The sequence below is a fragment of the Canis lupus genome, chromosome 12 (assembly GCF_048164855.1).
Source record: "Canis lupus baileyi chromosome 12, mCanLup2.hap1, whole genome shotgun sequence".
NCBI classification, from domain to species: domain Eukaryota; kingdom Metazoa; phylum Chordata; class Mammalia; order Carnivora; family Canidae; genus Canis; species Canis lupus.
The window spans coordinates 12178277-12194569 of record NC_132849.1 but is presented as its reverse complement, the minus strand read 5'-3'; the positions used below and the strand labels follow the sequence as shown (position 1 = coordinate 12194569).

Below are 16293 nucleotides of genomic sequence, written 5' to 3'. Positions count from 1 at the left end.
TGTCTTCTCATTTTCAGGGTGATGATTAAAAACTAGGTCGTCAACAAGGTCTAGGGGAAAATTCTTCAATTATTTTGTTGACTTGTGGTCATTTTCCAGCTCTGCCCAAAGGCTTAGGAGTAGAGTCTGATTGGTGATTTAGTTATGAAATCAGTAACTCAGTAATCTACTTGGAAATATAAGTCCCAGAGACAATAAACACCACAACAGGTTTGACGATTTATGTTGAGCCAATGGACCGGCACATGAGTCATGTCCTCCTGGAGGACTTTAAACTGCATTATCATTCTTCCTGGTTGGGAATACTGCTGACATTCATAGTTGTCTACCAAGACAGGTGTGTCTACAAGTTCCTCAACCTGGGGGAGAGCTTAGTCACCATCCCCTATTCCCCCTCAGCATCCCCCGCTTCTATAAGAGGTCACCTTACTCTACTCTCAAAGTGCAAAGTTCCACTACAGTCCTGGCTTATAATGGTCTGAGTAGTGCTTCAAAAGCCCCAGGCGCTGCATCACACTGGACCTTCCAATAAAGTCTGGACTTTGGATAGTTAAGTTCAAACTGTGTGGAATCTAGAGAGGCTGCTCTCACCCTCAACACAGGCTTCTGAAACTCTGGTTTCAGATATATATTAACTCAAATGTCAGGAGAGAAATTATGAGATGAAAACAACTCCAACTTTATTACCAGCATTTTTTTTTTTTAATTGGCTAATGTCAACTACATGGCCTGTGGCCTAATTTCCTTGGCTTGTTAAATGTCAAAATATTAGTTCTGAAGAGCAGCACTATGGACCCGGGAATGAGCTCAGGAATAATATATCATACATCTTTTAACTCTCCCCAAAGCTGGGAAAACATCTAATAAATTTGGTCAGCCTGAAAAGTCTAGGAAAAAATTAATTTGGGTCCAAGGATAAGATTAATAAAAAGAGATCATCCGCCATATTCATTCTTTGCTCTTCCAGCCAAGCTAATTGGCTCGCAGCAGCCTCTCTCCCTGGGCAACTTTGTATTCCTTTATTTCTATCATGGTTTGACTTGTCTCTGTAATGATCTTCACCCTCTCTCCACAGAATTGTGTCATTGGAATCCTTCCAAACTCATTCTTTCCAGAAGTTTTCCATTATCAAGATACCCAATTGGAGGATCACATAGTTGTGTGATAGTGAGCAAGGCTCTTAACTCTTGTGCCTCATTTTTTTTAATCTTTAAAATGAGAAAGTAGAATATCAGGGCTATGGCTCAAGATGTGGAAATCTGTATGTACCTACCGCTTTTATAAGAACTTGACCGCAGATGCAGATATAAGGAGAACAGAAAGAGATCCAAGGTTCTATTTGAAGAAATAAAACATAGAAAGCACATTGTATCCCTCTTAGCAAAATCCTCTTCAGATCATGTTATCCTTACCCTTCCTTGACATCTACTTTTATGGGGACGGGGTCATTTTTGATTCTTCCTGCTACTGTAGAGCCGTCCCCAAGGGGTCATCATAGTCATCATAGTCTGACCTTTGTTAAGGTCATTGTACCTTTCAAGAAGACAAGTACAAAGTCATAGAACAGAATAATCCCATTATTAGGTGGAGTCATATGAAATATACTTTTTTTTGTATGTCAAAAAATGGTCTAATAATTGGCAATTTCCTGCAGTCATCCTAGTATAAAAACCTTTCCTGAAGCTGTTCCCTCAGTCTTGTTGCTTTTGTCATCCTCCCTCACCTCCATCATCATTCTTTGACCAGTTGACAAATTTCTGCTCCTCTTTCAAGCCTTTGCTCAAGTATGACCCTTATCTGTGCACTTCACCGGAGGGCCTGGACTCTCCCAGTCCTTCTTATGCTTCATGAGCTTCCCTCTGTTCCATGGGGTCAGGTGCCAAGTGGGAAAGAGAAGGCACATTCAAGTGGGGGAAATTAAGGAGAGCTTAAGGAGGGGTCTATTTATAAAGATGTGGTCAGAATGAAGGAAACCAGAAGGGATGGTGAAGGCACTGGCTAGTGACAGCGAGGAGCCACTGCACACCCCAGGCTTGAAGAAGATGGGGGTGAGTGGGGGGTGGCTGTAACCCAGTGAGAGCCACAGCGAAGCCCAAGGGAGGCCCACATTTAGGAGATGTGCTCTTCGGTAGAGACATGCAACCACTTCCAACATATAGGCTTACAGGAGGAAGTCAGGGAATAAATACCTGGACCCTTTTTTTTTTTTTCTTTCTGTGTAGCCACCTTTGCTTCTGCTTCCCATTTACCAAACCCCATCTGAAGCCAAAAGGTGAAGAGCCTGTTATTTTTACAGATCATCTTTCCAGGGTAGAGAGCAGGGTGGAGAGAAGGTCTGCCCAGGTCAGAGACACTTCTCTGTCAGGAACAGCCTGGAGGAGAGTTGATGATCCTACCGCCAACTTTTGTTCACCATAAATTTCCATTTGCTTTTGAAGAAGGAAGAAAATCTGGCAGAATCAGACAATTTATCCTTTGTGAATGAGGAAGGAGCCTGGAGAATGTTTGCAGAATGGTGATTTATATCCATCATTTTTAAAAAAGTTAGATAGTATTTTAAACATAAAACCACACAATAATATAATAGACACCCAATATACCCACCACCAGATTTAAGCGATTGTTACTATTCTCCCATATTTGTTTCAGATACTTAAATAAAATATTAGAGATTCAGCTGGAGCCATCTTCCCTAAATCCCATTACCCTCCCATCTCATAAGTAACCACTTTCTCGTTCTCTCTTGTAAATTGGTTACACCTTTTTTTGAATTTTATTTTATTTTTTATTTATTTATTTTTATTGGAGTTCACTTTGCCAACATATAGCATAACACCTAGTGCTCATCCTGCCAAGTGCCCCCCTCATTGCCCATCACCCAGTCACCCCAACCCCCCACCCACTTCCTCTTCCACTACCCCTTATTCATTTTCCAGAGTTAGGTGTCTCTCTCTCTCTCATGTTTTGTCACCCTCATTGATATTTTCACTCATTTTCTCTCCTTTCCCTTTATTCCCTTTCACTATTTTTATATTCCCCAAATGAATGAGACCATATAATGTTTGCCCTTCTCCAATTGACTTATTTCACTCAGCATAATACCCTCCAGGTCCCTCCACGTTGAAGCAAATAGTGGGTATTTGTCGTTTCTAATGGCTGAGGAATATTCCATTGTATACATAGACCACATCTTCTTTATCCATTCATCTTTCGATGGATACACCTTTATAAGCAACATAGATTGTCTTGAATTCATCAATGTATATAAGTTGCATCCTACTACAACTTTTTTTACTCCACTCTATATTTTTGAGATTTATTCATGTTAATAAATTAGATCTAGTTCACTCATTGTAACAACTGCATAATTACTCTGTAATTTATTTACCTATGGCTAGATTGATGGATACTTAGGTTCTTCCAGATTTTTTTCTTCTCTACTTTTTGCTACTACACATAAATGCTATGTTAGATATCTTTGTACCTGTGTACTCTGCAAGAGTACCTCCGAGATATATATTTAGAAGTGGAATTGGTGGGTCACTGGAAATGTACATCTTTGACTTTACTAGCGGTGCTAAATTACCCTCCATATTGGTTGCACCAGTTTACAAAGTTGTGGAACAGATAGCAGTGGCGTATGAGGGTGCTTGTGAGTCCTGTCTTAGTCTGAGCTTGGTAGAATGTGCTTTTGGGCCCCTCTCATCATCCGGAATCTGGTCCCAAATGGAGAGGGAGAGGAAGGTCAGTATTTGCCTGTGACAGCTTGTAACTTTCCTTGGAGAGCCCCCTGGGAGAACAAAGTCTGTGTGTATGCTCAGGGCAGAGGGGGCTGCTGAGAGAATAGTAGAAACTATTTTCTGAGTCCTTGTTATGTGACAGGCACTTAATTTTAACTTTTTAAATTAAATATAACACATACAGAAATTTTATATATATATATATACACACACACACACACACACACACACAATATACACACATACTATATATACATTTTAATAGAAAATAAATGTGCTCAGGTAATTATAACCAAGCAAATCACCTGTGTAACTGCTACCAAGTGAGAAATAGAACACTGTTAGCACCTTTCTTGTGCCCACTCATCTGTTTGCACACTAGAGACTTCTTCAAAGTTAACCAATGACTTCTAATGCTATAAGCTTAGTTTTGCCTGTTTTGAAGGTTATTTAGCTAGAACTGTACCCTAATTTTTCTTATGTTCATGGTTTCTGTGGCTCATTCATGTTGTTAAGCGTACCTGGGATTTGTAAGTCTCATTGTTGCATAATGTTGCATCGTATACATATACCGTAATTTACTTACACATATTTACTGTTGATGGACATTTGGGTTGCTTTCGATTTAGGCTAAGAAAGTTGATATGAACCTTCTTGACCATGTATCTGGAGTATATGTCTAGGTTACAGGATAACAGTGTCTTTATCTTACTACCTAATGTCAAATTATTTTCCAGAGTGGCTCTACCAAAATCTACAACCACCAGCAGTGTATGAGAAATTATGTTGCTCCAAATCCTTACCAAAGCTAATTATTTTTACTTCCATAAATTGTAGTCATGCTGGTGGAAATATAGAGCTAGCAGTTAATAGTTTTATTTTGCATTTTCTTGATGACTGATAAAGTTGAACAACTTTTCCTATTTACCGGCCATTTGGTTATTACCCTTTGTAGAGTGCCTGTTCAGATCTCTTTAACATTTTTCTATTGGGCTGTATATATATATGTGTGTGTGTATATGTATATGTATATATATATGTATATGTATACATATACACACATATATATACAGTATATGTACACACATATATACGTATATATTTTTTTTCTTTTTTTAATTAATACATAGGAATTCTTTATTTTTTTCTTTTTTTTTTCTTTTTTTTTTTTCTGAATGCAAACCCTTTGTCAGTTACATAAATTGCTGATACCTTGGTTTATTTTGTGACTTAACTGTGTCTTTTGATGAACAGATGTTCTTAATTTTAGTGTTCTTAATTTTAATTCCCATTTTATCAATCATTTCCTTTGGTGATGCATTTTTAAACTTCTGCTTGAGAAATATATGCTTCCTCACAATCATGAAAATATTCTGTTTATTAATGTCTAGAATCTTTATTTTGCCTTTCACATTTGAAGCTGAATTTTTCTTGGGATTTATTTTTGTGTAAGGTGTGAAGTGAGTTCAGTTTATTTTTTTCCATATGGATATCCAATCTCTACAGCACCATTTATGAAAAATATTATATTTTTCCACAACTATCTGCTATATCACATTTGTCACAAATCAAGTGTTTTTATATGTGTGAATTTCTGAAATTGCTATTTTATTCCATTGATCCAAAGCCACTCTCTTAATTTTTAGAATAAGTCTCCTCCCTCTTTGTCTTTGTCAAGAGTGTCTTGGCTATCCTTGGTCTTCTATTTTAGAGTTAGCTCATTAAGTTCCACCAAAAAAACCCCAAAAGCCTACTTGTTGATGCAAAATAAACAAACCTTTTAACATTTCTAAAAAAAAAAAAAAAAAAAGGAAAAGAGTTTTATTTAAGTCCAAGTTAGGATAGCTGCCCAGCAGGATACCCAGTCTTCACAAAGAAGAGAGTGCTCTGGCAAGGGAACATTTGGTGTAGGGTTATATACATTTTTTACATAAAAAGTTACAAATTCCTAGATTAAGAACATTTCAGAAAGTTGCAGACCCTCTCTTAAGTTTCTAGTATATGTAGGGCTGTATGACTTTAATCTTATGGGAACCAGGGAAGTTTCTTACTTTTTCTTATTCTTTGTGTTCAGAATGCTCCTTTTTTGATTATTTTCCTTGACAAAGCGATATACTATGTGCTTGGGGCAGAAATAGAGACCGTGCTTTGAGGTTTTGCTGAGTCATTTTGACCTTGGTAAATGCGAAAGTATAGCTTCCCTGGGAGTCCAGGCAGGGCCCAAGAATGTTAAAAGCTGAAAATTTCTGGCAATTTTTTATCTAACTGCAATTTTTATTGGAACTGTGTTTACTTTAAAGATAAGTTACAGAGAATTGAAAACTTTACATGGTTCTTCCAAGCCGTGAACATGGAATATCCTTCCAATTATTTAGGTCTTATCTCAATGATGATTTACGTTTTTTCTCTGTAAAAGGTTCACACGTTTTTCATTAGAATAATTTCTAGGAATCTGATATTTTTTAAAAGATTTAATAAATGGCATTCCCTTTTTAAAATTAAGGTTTAATTTATAAACAGTAAAATGCATAAAATGTTAAAATCCATCTAACAATATACTTGAGGTTCATCTATATTGTTGTGTGTGTGTGTGTGTGTGTGTGTGTGTGTGTGTACCAGTAGTTCTTCTCTCTTTTATATTGCTAAATAGTATTCCACTGAATGGAGATACCAATTTGATTTTCCATTTTCCTGTTGATGAAAATTTGAGCTATTGTGAATAAAGCTGATCTGAACATTCTTATATAAGTCTTTGTGTGAATATATGCTTTCATTCCTCTTGAGGAAATACCTAGATGTGGAGTGGCTTGGTCTTAGGGTAGGTGTATGTTTAACTCTACGAGAAACTCCCAGACTTAGCTCCAAAGTGCTAAATGACAGTTCCATCAATAAATAATGTTTGAAGTCCACTTGCTGCATACACATCTTCAACAATATTTGGCATTGCCATTCATTTTAATTGTAGTCATGCCAGTGGGTATATTTGTAACTCATGGTTTTAGTTTTAGTTCTCTGATGACTAACGATCTTGAGCATCTTTTCATAAACTTACTGGCCATTTATAGATCATTGTTTGTCAAGTCTCCTGCCAATTTTTAAGAAAAATGGATTATCTTTTCATTACTGTGTTGTGTGTTGAAAAATATATTCCTATATATTCTTGATGTAAGTCTTTTGTCAGATTATACATATTATACGTATTTTCTTCTAGTCTTACTTTTCATTTGCTTAAGTGTCTTTTGAAGAATAAAAGTGTTAAATTTTGCTAAAATTTATCTACCAATTTTCATCTTTTCTGGCTTCCAATCTACCAATTTCATCTTTTCATCTTCATGTTTTCTGTGTCCTATCTAAGAAACCTGAAGATTGTAAAGATTTCCTTCTGTATTGTTCTCCAAAAGCTTTGTAGCTTTAGCTTTACAATTAGGCATACTATCCATCGTATGGGTTAAGTTTTTGTTTGTTTGTTTTGTTTTTTTCGACACGGAAAGGCAGTTTTTCCAGTATCATTAAAAAAAAAAAAGATTTTCCATTCCCCATTTATTTGCTTTGGTACCTTGGTAAGATACTAATTGTATAGTATGGGTCTATTTTTGGACTCTGTTTAGTCTTTCGATCTATTTGTCTATCTTCATACTATTAGCACATTGTCTTGATTATGATAGCTTTATAATAAGCCTTGAAATCAGGTTAAGTAAGTTCTCCAAGTTTGTTCTTTTTCAAGAATGTTTTGGCTATTTATGTATCCATATAAATTTTAGAATAAGCTTGTCAATTTCTACAAAGAAGTCTTTAAGGACTCTGGAATTTGTTGAATACATAGATCAATTTGAGAAAAATTGATGTGTTCAAAATATTGTCTTCCCAACTATGAACATGGTATATCTCTCCATTTGTTTAGATCTTCATTATTTTCTTTCAGCAATGTATAATTTCTGTAGGACTTCAAATTTATCCCTGAGGATATATTATGCTTTTTGATGCCACTATAAATCATATTACAAAATTTCATTTTCCAGTTGTTTTCTAACAACATAAAAATACAACAAATTTTTAAATACTGATCTTATTAGTTATCAATTGTGTAATGAATTGCCCCCAAACTTAGCATATTAAAAAACAAACAAACACTGTTTCTAAGGGTCAAATCCAAGAATGACTTATTTGGGTAATTATGGGTCAGAGTCTATCATGAGCTGTGGTCAACTCTTGGCCAAGGCTACAGTCACCCAAATGTTCAACTGGGGCTAGATGATTTTCCAAGGTCACTCATGTGGCTGTTGGCTGGAAGCTTCAGTTTCTTACCACATATAAAATTGAGTATGACATGGACGTGGATTTCCCCTGAATGAATGATCTGGAAGAGCAAGAGAGGAAGTTGCTCATAATCTAATCTCAGAAGTGATGTCTTATCACTTCTGCCATATGCTATTGTATGCTATCACACATACAAACCTTTGTACAATGTGCAAGGGGACTACGTGAGATGTGAATACCAGGGAGTGTAAGATCACACATGATCATCTTGGGATCTGGCTACCACGGTCGTCCTTTGGCCTCTGATAATTCATATGCTTTATACATGCAAAATATACTTATCCCCCTTCTGAAGCACATAAAAGTTTCATCCCATTATAGCATCAGCCTTGAGTTCAGAATTTCATCTTCTAAAGCAGATCACGGTTCTCAGGTGTTATTCCTGTTATTCCTCATACAGCTTTATGAGTATAATTCCTCTCAATTTGTAGACTTATGAGCTAAGGAAACAAGTTATTGGTCCTCTACCCATACAACATATAATATTGGCACAGCAGATGTTACCCAATATAGACACTCTCATTTGAAAAGGGGGAAACTGAGGCACAAAGGACTCACTAATTCATAGCAATTCTGAAATCCAGCTAGGCAAATGTTGTAAGTTCCTTGATAAAGACTCCACACTACTTCTACTTGGAAATGACTTTCTGTAGTTGTTGATTCTGTTCTCTGGGCTCTTAGTCTTCCTTTGGCATCACCCTTTTCTTTTCATGAGAGTTATTGTGTGTTTACAACTGAGTGGTTTTCTCAGCCTGTTTCTCGCTTGTAGAAGTTTTGGAGTTCAAGTCCTCTGTTTATTTTATACTGTTTCTGTCCTTTTCAGTTCAAGCTGGCAGTATTTCTGGCCATAACATTCTCTCAAACTTTGTGGTTCTCCTGTGACTCTCATCGAGGTTTGTTCCATTTGACAAGCCCACACCTACAAATCTCTTTGAGGTAAATCCTCTCTACTTTGGGCTTCTGCTAATGTGGATGAAGGACAAAGCACTTAAGTTTCTTAGGATCCATATTATTTTATTTATGGGTGCCATGAGGCAAACGTTTGAACTCTTTAGAGGGCCTTTTGTCTGTCTGAAAATACCCTGAAGACCCATCTTTTAACTTTCTGAGGCCTTAACAAAGGATTTTACAGATATACTCTTGGCTTTGCCTTTAGAACATTGTTTCCTGAGAATGTCCTGGATTTGATCTTTGCGTGGGAGCAATTTAAGTTTAGTATTATTTGTCATTTGGGGAGGCTCAATCTTCAGAATCAGAAAATCTCATTTTCTTTCGGCTTAACAGTCCTTCTTTTAAGCTCATCTGTCTCCTCCCACATTTTATTTTTTATTTGTTTTTAACAATTTAATTAAATAATTTGGGACAGAGACTGTGAGCATGAGCAGGGGGAGAGGCAGAGGGAGAGGGAGAAGCAGATGCTCCTTTGAGCAGGGAGCCAGATGTGAGGCTTGATCCCAGGACCCTGAGATCATGACGTGCACCGAAGGCAGCTGCTTAACCCACTGAGCCACGCAGGTGCCCTCCTCTCACATTTTAATATAAGCAGTCACAAGAAGCTGCTGGTATAAGTACCACAAGAAGCTGGTGGTACCTTCAACACTATGGCCGGAAAACTTCTTAGCTAAATAAGCTAGTGTATCAGGTATATGTTTTTACCTTTCTCATTATTACAGAAGAGAGTGCTGCTAAACTTTCTGCCATGTTTAACAAGGATCCCCCCTTTTCCAAGTTTCTAACAAGATTTTCCTCACTTTTCTTTAAGATCTCACCAGCTACCTCCTCAAAAGCTGAGCCTGACAGTCTGTTCAAGGTAACTCAGGCTTTCATTAGTGCTTTCCTTAAAGTCCTTACAACCATTCTAGCTCTGTTCATTGACTGGTTCCCACACCACTCCTACAATTCGTTTTTATTATGGCAGCACTTTGTTCCCAGGTACCAAAAGCTGCACCAATTAAAACACTAGAAGGTGTATATTTTTAGGTCTTCTTGGGTGCAGTCTAATTCACCAAAGGACAGTAATGAAGTGCCTTGGCATATCACATACTGATTCTTTCAGTGGAATGATCTGGCTCCAACTTGAGTTCCTGAATTAGTTGGAGTCACACCTGCAAAACTCTATTGTTCTAGGGATAAGTTAATGATTAACATATATGGAAGGATCTAGATCAGTGGTAAATATTTAAGAAAATAAACACACGCACACACACACACACACAGAAAATCAAGACTTGCTTCATTTTACAGATGAGGAAGCATGGTTCAGAAGGATAAAGAGAGTTGCCTAAGGTCACATGGCCAATTAGTGGTGGAGAAGGGACTAAATCCAGTTCTTCCAACTCTTTATCCAGTGCACATTCCAGGTACCATATGGCCTTAGGGTTCCATTATGTTCTGTGGCTTCAAGAAATCATCTTCTACCTGAGCATTCTCAGGGGCAGTGTGTGAGAAGAAAACAAAGGGAAGAACCTTAGGATTTTCTGCTGAAAAATTCATTTTTTTAAATGCTTTGCAGTATTCCAGATAATTAATGTTTGGAGAACTACTGCTGTTCATGGGAACTTTTTCCTTGGGATTTTGAAGATATGAGGACTTCACTGTGACCGATTCAAAGATCAAAGTGTGGAAAATTATCTCTGGCTTCTCCTCTCATATTTGCTTTTATTTCATGAAGCAGGGATCTTTGAATGCAGTCTTTATTTTCTTAGTTATCTTTTTCTTTGGAGCAAAGTTTTCAGCACATGTTAAAAAAAAACACTTAGATTTTGAATAATTTGGTACACCTGCTTATATGAATGGTCATGAGTAAAAATTAGCCAATAAACTATCTTCTGAGGCCCTGATGCATATTTCCAGCTGTCTTTTGGACCCTAGCCCCCAGATACCTCTAATTCAATGTGTTCTCAACTCAATTCATTTCCTTTCTCTCTCAACCTGCTCAGCCTTCTATATTTAAAAACTCTTAAAGACCTTATTAATCACACAACATGGAAATTTTGAATTTTTCCATTTTCCTCAGACCAAATTCTTCAGAATTTTCCCTGGAAAATATTTCTTGGATATGCCCCTTTCTTTACATCTCTACTGTTAGTGCCCACTTTAAGTTCCCATTCATTCATTCGCCTATGAATGGCATTTATTGCATGCCCACATGCATGGCATTGTGTTCTGGGCTAGGATACAAAGGTGAACAAGACATGGTACCAGTCTTCAGGAGCTTATTTGTATGTGGGAATTGGAGGAGACAAAAACAGTGACAGTACAATGTGATATGTTGTACATATATCCTTTCTCTCCTAGCTATTACAATGACCTTTCTCTGACTTTCTTTTCTCCCTCCTGATCTGTTGTCTTCATTGCTATCGGAATGACCTATCTAATATACAGTTTGATTATGATCATTATCTTTGTCTCTTTGTTGCCTAAAAAATGAAGACCATAGTCCAGTCCTTAGTCTGTTGTTCCTTCACAGGCTGGTCTAAACCTGCTTATCTTCTACATCCTTTTGTTTTCTAGCTTTGAACCCCATGCCATAGCCACATTAGATTACTAGTGAGTCGCCAAATACTGCTCAGGTAGTATCACATTTTTGTGTCTTTTCTTTACCCCTATTTCTCTTGCCTTGGATGCCCTTCACATCCCATTCATCACCTGGTTGGCTCTGACTCATCTTCAAACTCTTACTGTTTAAGACTCACCTTCTTCAGCTTCCCTACCCTGAGGCAGAATTAATTACAAACCCCTTATCACATGCCACTATTATAGAGTTTATTTCATTGCATTACAGTTAATTCATAGCCTAGATACTGAGTTCCCTCCCAGCACCTAGCAAAATGCTAAATATGTATTTGTCAAATGATTGAAAAAAAGAATAAAATATTTAAAATACACAGTGTACCATTGTAAAGAGTGTTTTGATTTTTACTGGTAATATATTGTGAAAAAGTAAGCAACATCCCTAAGTACTTGGCCAGGGTAATCAAAATTCTCGCATTTGGAAATCAGAAGTTTCCATGTCTGTTTTTCATCCTTTCTCTTTCATGTAAAGTTTGGGGATATGAGTTGGGACATCTATTTGGTTATCCTGAGTTTCCAAGATGTAAGATGGGACTAAATGACCTCAAGATTTTCATCAGAGAAGTGAGTGATGGTGAGAGAGAGCATTCCTCAGGGATGCTGGAGGTCAGGAGAAAGTCCCACTTTCGCTTCGTCCATGTGACAGGAGTTCTTTCGCAATCCATCTCATGGTTCTGGTGGTGAGGTGTATGTAGATGTGTGTGTGGCAATACTTGGAGATAGTTTAAGACCTTAGACACGAAATGACCCAGACGTGATTCACCAGTCATTGTCAATGCATCTTCCCCAGCAGCTTTATGAGTAAGTGGCAAGGTATCTGGGCCTAAGTGCTTTTTTCCTACCAAACCCTGCCTTGAGAATGCAAACAGGAAGCTTCAGAAGAGAATCTGCCCCACATCCAGTTGGATAAAGATTTCTCATACATTTGGGAAAAATCACTCAGAAAATTGTCAGCCCTTATTGCAGATTAATCCCCAGAATTTCATTTCATGAATGCCCACTATTTCAAAACATTTCCCCACAGGGAATCCTACCAATGAATAGGAAGTCTCCAGAAGGTGACAGATAAGGGCAGGAATTCTTTCCTTCTTTTTTTGAAGCTAAATTTCCAAAAATGAAACCATATGATTCCTAGACCTGGTTTAGGTTTGCATGTTTTCAGGCCCTTAGAATGTTGGAGCTGGAAGGGACTTTGAGGGAACATCTGGTTCAGCCTCCTCATTGTACACATGGCATCAGGGAGGTGAATGGCTTTTTAAGGTCACATAGCTTGTCGGGGTGGAGCTGGGACAAGGACCTAAGTCTCTGAGCCCTTAGCCTAGAGATCTTTCCTCCATATCAGCTTAACCACAGGAAAGTTCCTCTATGAGATGCATGGGGAAGTTGTAAAGGATAAAGGACTTTAAACATTTTGAATATGGACATGTTGCATTGCTCTCCTGAAACCTGAACCTTGCTATAGGTCAGCTCTCAGAGACAGGCCTCTCTTTCTAAGAGGCTTGCATTGTCAGCCCTCATCTTGGATCTGCTCTTAGAGGAGCTATAAATGTTGAAGACAGATCAATACTCATCTTAGATTATGGGGATGAGTTAAATCAATGAATTTATCTGGTATCAGTTCTGTCTTTCCATTATAATGGGGAATCTCTAGCCCATTTTCAGCCTTCACCTCTTCAGGCAGTGTCTCCTGTCGTCCTCTCCTTCTATCTAGTTCAGCCCCATTCTCACCCTTTGCTTCCCCCTATGAGACTCTTCCATTGAGTCCAGGAGAACCCGCAACCTGTTGAGGACAAAATCTTCTCTCATCTTTCCTGAAAACCTTCTTTCTGCCTCCTTGTCACAGCAGAAGCTAGTCTTTTCTCTGGATACTATTTCTGCAACTTTCTCCAACATAGACCTTCCTCCTCCCTCTCACAATGGCTCACAGAGTAAGGAGAGTGAGGTGAGCGTGCTCCCTCATTTTCCTCCAGATTATACTCATTAGTCATCCTCAGGCCCTCACCATCTTTTTGCTATTGTTTGAAACATTCTTACTGACTCACCAAAGCTTCCTCAAGGAGCTAATTTCTTCCAAATCCTTTCTTCTCTCTTTAAATCTTGAACACTTGTTCCACTTCCTTAGACTATGTAGATGGCTCCATGTCCTTCCTGCAGAGATGAATGAAGCTTTTCCTCCTTTTTCTCTCAAAATACCTATGTGTCTTTCTCCTAATTTTGTTCTTCCTTGTTATTTCAGAGCAAGAAGTCAAGACTTGAAAGCCAACTTCCCCATAGTTTCTGGATTCTTGCTCTGCCTATTCTCGGGCATCAAGACCCAAATCTCTGAATTGCATATCTTGGTGTTTTTGTTTCACTGGATGCAACCCTTCTTCCCCCACCTGCATCACAACCATCTCAGATATTTCCCACAAGTGCAATTCCTTGGATCCTTTTCCAAAGAGTATTGTCCGGTTAGTGCCACACCCCCGGTGCGGCACAGTTAGTGCCACACCCCCGGTGCCTAAATAAAAATCTTTGGGTCTGGTGCCCAGAATCTGCATTTTGACAGACTCGCAAATAATTCTCAAGGACAATACATTTTGAAACTAGAATCATGGCCAGGCATCTCTTACCAAAGATCCCCATCCCATGTTCGATCTCTATTGCTGTGTAGCAAATGATCCTAAATTTAGGGGCTCAAACCCTAAATAAACCCATGGGCTTAAACCCATGATTTCTCATCTCATGGTTTTCTATAGATCAGGACTCAAAATGTGGCTTAGCTGAATTCTCTGCTTTGGGGTCTCTCACAGGCTGGAGAGTGGTGGCTGGGGCTGCTGTCCACATCAAGGCTCAGTCGGAGAAGGATCCACTTCCAAGTGCATTCATGTCATTGATAGCAGCACTTAGTTCCTCGTTGGATGTTGGCTGGAGGTCATTCTCAGTTCCTTGCCATGTGGCCCTTTCCACAGGTGGCTCATAATATGGCAGCTTCCTTCATCAGAGTGAGCAAACTGAGAAAAGACAGGGGAAGACAGTGTAAGTAATACAAAATCACAGACCTTTAAATCTTAATCTCAGACATAACATCCCAACATTCCTGCATTATGTTTGTTAGAAGTGAATCACTAGTCTGGCCTGTGTACACAGGGATTGGATTAAACAGAAGTGTATCAGGAGGAGGGATTTGGGGGTTACATTTTAGAAGCTGCCTACCATATACCCCAACCCCAAATCCTTCCTCAAATCTGCTGCTACCCACTTAGGATGTCAATATTTTTTTTTCCTTATATTACCCACTCAGCATCCTAAGAGAGGGATTCAAATTGGTAGTAGCCCCATTTTCTGGCCACATATTCACTCAACCTATTCCATGGTGGCTTCCATTCTTGCCACTCTACACAATGGTCTTTCTTTGTTTCTTTCTTTGTTGTTTGTTTCTTTCTTCCTTTATTTTCTTCTTTCTTTCTTTCCTTCTTCTTTAAGATTTTATTTATTTATTCATGAGAGACACACAGAGAGAGGCCGAGACGAAGACAGAGGGAGAAGCTGGCTCCTTGTAGGGAGCCTGATGCAGGACTTGATCCCAGGACCCTGGGATCATGATCTGAGCTGAAGGCAGATGCTCAACCACTTAGCAATCCAAGTGCCCCTACACATTGGTTTCCTTGAAGGTTATGAGTGAACTTCTGACAGCCAAATCCTTTTCTCTTCCTCCTCCTCTATCAGGGCTTCACTTCAGCATCTGATTGCCCTTTCTTTCTTAAGATTCTCTCTTTCCTGGCTTCCATGATAGTCTACTTTCCTGTGTCCTCGAGCTTCTTTGTATGTGTCTTCTCTGTTTATTCCTCTACTGTCTCCCCACCCTCAATTTTGATCAATCGTTACAGTGTGCTGGGCATAATGTTTTGTATTTCATAGGACGTATTATTTGAGAGAGACTGAAAAAGCTTTAGGGCCAGCTTAGGATTAGGATTTACCTAGGGACAGAGAAATGACCAGTTCACTAAACTTTTATGGAGAGACAGCATAAGAAAAACTAAAGTTGTTTTAAAAATGTATGCCATTGGGCATCTGGATGGCTCAGCTGTTTAAGTGTCTGTCTCTTGGTTTCAGCTCAAGTCATGATTTCAGGGTCCTGAGATTGAGTCCTGCATCAGGCTCCATGCTTAGTGCACAGTCTGCTTGAGATTCCCCCCTTTCCTCTGCCTTCCCCCACCCACTCTCTCTCTCTCTCTCTCTAAAATAAAATAAATAAATGAATAATTTTTTAAAATGTACACTCTCATCTGTCACAGTCATGAGGATCCTAAGGAGACACAGTAACTAAATGTAATGTGGTATCCTAGCTGGGATCCTGGAACAGAAAAAAGACATTCAGAAAAAACTAAGGAAATCTGAATAAAGTATGGAGTTATGTTAACAATGATTGATTGATATTGCTTCATTAATGGTGACATATGGACCACACTAATGTAAAATGTTAAAATGAGGAACTAAGGTATGGGATATATATGCAAAGTCTGTGCTCTCTTCACAATTTTTCCATAAACCTAAAAACATTATAAAATGGTTATTAAAAATTTTTTAAAAAGATTTTATTTACATTTTGAATGCATGAGCAGGGGGTGGGGCAGAGGGAGAAACAGATCACCCACTGAGTGGGAAGACCCATATGGGGCTC

At 38.4% G+C, this 16293-nt stretch overlaps 1 long non-coding RNA gene across 3 annotated transcripts in view; it reads left to right on the top strand.

The window, feature by feature from the left end:
* LOC140601118 (uncharacterized) overlaps positions 1–16293 on the top strand; it is a 66178-nt gene that overhangs the window by 38238 nt on the left and 11647 nt on the right. The window contains exon 1 of one of the 3 annotated variants that reach the window (XR_012004172.1): positions 14288–14648. The exons of the other annotated variants lie outside the window; for them this stretch is intronic. This is a non-coding gene — a long non-coding RNA (uncharacterized lncRNA). Of the gene's footprint in view, positions 1–14287; positions 14649–16293 lie in introns of those variants that run through there. 3 annotated transcript variants of the gene reach the window in all.